Source organism: Peromyscus maniculatus, chromosome 23, assembly GCF_049852395.1.
Source record: "Peromyscus maniculatus bairdii isolate BWxNUB_F1_BW_parent chromosome 23, HU_Pman_BW_mat_3.1, whole genome shotgun sequence".
NCBI classification, from domain to species: domain Eukaryota; kingdom Metazoa; phylum Chordata; class Mammalia; order Rodentia; family Cricetidae; genus Peromyscus; species Peromyscus maniculatus.
The window spans coordinates 11,979,566-11,982,805 of NC_134874.1; the positions used below are offsets into that span (position 1 = coordinate 11,979,566).

The 3,240-nt window shown below is 55.5% G+C and overlaps 1 long non-coding RNA gene across 1 annotated transcript; it reads left to right on the forward strand.

The window, feature by feature from the left end:
• The first annotated feature begins 253 nt into the window (after positions 1 to 253).
• LOC143270456 (uncharacterized) lies at positions 254 to 2,416 on the forward strand. The gene is made up of 2 exons (XR_013047588.1): positions 254 to 686; positions 1,391 to 2,416. It is a non-coding gene; the product is annotated as an uncharacterized LOC143270456 (long non-coding RNA).
• Positions 2,417 to 3,240: the final 824 nt, after the last annotated feature.

The following is a 3,240-nucleotide window of genomic DNA, read 5'->3' on the forward strand; positions in this document are numbered from 1 at the left end:
TTTTTCTTCTTTGCTTTTTGCAAAGTCTTGCTATGTAGCCCAGGCTGGTGTCAAACTCCTGCTCTGATCCCCCTGCCTCAGCCTTTGACAGCAGGTGTGAGTCGCCAGCATCTGCTTCAGTTTCCTTTGAACCCGGAAGTAAGCAGGAAGTGGAGGCTTTGCCCCTCCCCCTCACCCTGCGCTGCCTCAGACTCCCCTGGGGAACTCAAAATTCCCCATTGCCAATCCTCCCCCCTCCCCCCCACCTCCCGGGGCCCCACCACGGCCACCCAGGGGAGGGTTCAACTGTCCATCTGTTCCAGCCAGTTCTTCCGGTGTGGCTGGGGCACAGAACCCGGCTACTGGGTGGGTCCTCTGCTGGGACGGTTGGGCCTGCAGGGGACATTGGCGATGTGTGGAGATATTTAGGTGACGGCAGCTTGGAGGGCGGGAGTAGCATCCGGGTTAGAGGCCAGCAGCCTGATCACCATCTTCCAGTGCCACAGCACAGAAAGGTGGACAGTGCCAAGACAGAGTCCCAGGGAGGAACCGTCACCTGACGCGATAGGGAAAGACCCAAACAGGTAGCTGTGGTGCAGGGGCCGGCAAGGCTCCACTTCCGGGATCAGGCTCCCCCCCCCCCCCCCCAGGAATCCTCTGCTGCTTCCTGCCCCACGTGCATCTGCCTCTGGCCCCTCACACCCCAGGTAGGTTCCACAGAGGACATTGGAGCCATCACCGGGTATCTTGTGAGGTAGGGGAGGCCAGGACCTCTTCCTGGGTGCGGAGGAAGCTGGGAGCTCAAACAGGGACCGTAAGGAGACACAGACCCTTGGAAAGGTACAGGAGACTGCTCCACCCTCACCTGAGGGACCTCAGCTGGAGCTGGGTGACTGCAGCCAGGCCGGATAGCTGGCAGATCTCCCAAAGAGGCTGGTACCACAGAAGAGATGAACTGTCTTGAACACTGTCCTGGTGGACAGAGGTGGTGTGTCATGGCTTTGCCATCCTCCCAGCCTGCAGGCAACAGCCCCTGGGACAGGGTGGAATGGGGATGAGCGGTGGACCCGCAGCCTCCAGAACACGACCTGTCTGCCTACATTCTAGAAGGGCCCTGGGGAGTCCGCCTCAGGACATTCTTCCTGGGGTCTCCTGGCAAGCACGTCTTGGGCACCTGAGATCTGTCTGTTCAAGCTGAGGCTGTGGACTTGGGGTGAGCAAAGGGCAAAAAAAAAAGAGCTTCCACAAGACAAACCTGTCTCAGCGCTGGAGTGGGAGAGTCTATCAGGCTACAGCCCCGGCTGGCCTCTGACTCACTGCGTCGATGAGGGTGACCGTGAACGACTGATGCTCCTGCCGCCTCCTCCTCCTCCTCCTCCTCCTCCTCCTCCTCCTCCTCCTCCTCCTCCAGGGTTCTTCGATGACAGGCACGTGCCACTGCAACCCATCTGATACAACACCGCCACAATTCTAACAACGGAGACACAATCCCAGGCCAACTTCCGAACTGGGAGAGAGAGGCCTGATGATATCACCAAAAACCAACAGAGAAGATGGCCGGGGGGCTCTGTTTTCCATAGAGAGGTCAGCGGAAGCCGCTCTGAAGCTTGGATGGAGAGAAGTCATGTGACCAGGGAGGAGGGAGGGCACACCAGGTAGAGAAATAGCATGTTCAAAGGGCTTGGGGTGGAGCTTCACTGGGTGTGTTTGGAGAGAGAGGCAGGCTAACAAGAATGCTTGCAAGGGCCAAGGTCCCTTAGGTCTCATAGACGTGATTTCTAGTTCAAGAGACACGCAGAGGCATGTCTGGGCACGTGGCACGTGCCTCTAATGCCAGCACTTAGGAGACAGAGGAAGACAAGAGGATCACACATTGGAGGCCAGCCTTGGCTACAGGTTAAGTTGGAGACCAGCCTGGGTCTCTCAGAAAACTAAAGGAAGCCGTCCAGTCAGGAAAGACAGTTGCCTCACCAGTATGACGACCTTAACTCAAATCTCCAGAAGCCACAGAAAAAGCCGGGCATTTTGCTGCATGCTCGTAATCCCAGTGACGATGAGATGGGGGCCTTACTAGCTAGCTGGCTTACTCAGTGAAGATCCAGACCAATGGGGGACCCTGTCTAAGAGAGACTGTGCGAGGCACCCGAGAGCCAACAACTTCTGACCGTCACACACGTGCATGCACAGGAACATGTAAGAAAAACAGAGCTGGGGATGAGGAAAGGTGAGCCTCAGGTGTCCTGTCCCCTGGGTCTTTAGGACAACTGTTCTGCCTGGGCTGTGGACAGAGACCACCCTGGGTGGATGAAACACAGCTTCAATTCACTTGGGCTTGTGAATTCTCCTATCCCCTTGGCCTCCCCCTAAAGTAAGGGTTCATTATAAGAATGTCAATCCTCCATCTCCTCAAGATCGAAAATATATTTCGAGTACCTGCCTCCCGTTGTAATTTCATAATACAGTAGACATTTTAGTATTTAAAAATCAGAAAGGACCAAAACCCCGAAGGTGGGCCGACGTCCGCATATTAACGTTAGCAGCTCTCTGCTCTAAGCTCCTGTCTCCCTGCATTCTCTCTCCCTTTCTCTGAGGAGAGCTGGCTTCCTCCACAGGCCCTGGCATCCCTGTCCATTCCCACAGATTCCCAGGAGGCCAGAGAGAGATCAGGGTTAAAAGGGGAACCAGCTCAGTCCTCCAAGAGGGACCACGAGGAAACCCTGTACACCCCTCATCCTGTAGAGAAACCAGACTCTCTCTACCAAAGGTAACTGGAGTCTGCCCACCCACCCCCACCCCACCACAACCCCACCCCACCCCCACCCCCCACCCCCGTGTACTCCAATGCCAGTTTGAGGGAGATGAGTCACAGAGACAGGAGTTGAACCCCAATGAGTTCCGATGTGGGACCTTAATTATAACACCAGACAAAAGTCACAGCCAGGGGTTTACCGAGTGCGTGCGTGTGCCAGGTGCTGTCACAAGGACTTTCGACAGAGTACTTCATTTAATGACGGCCTTGTAACCATTGTCAACTGCATGTGACGAACCACACGTGACCCCTGCAGCATTCTGCAACAGCAGCCCTGTAGGGTAGCTGCCTCTGGGTCAGGAGGAGAAATCTGTGACACCGAGCACCTAAGGAATCCCCCTACAGTCACACAGCATGAAGGTGGTAGTGACAGGATTCGAACCCTTGGGGACTGACTCCTTGTCAACCATTTTGATGTTTCCAACCTTGCTGCTGAGATTTTTTTTTTCTCC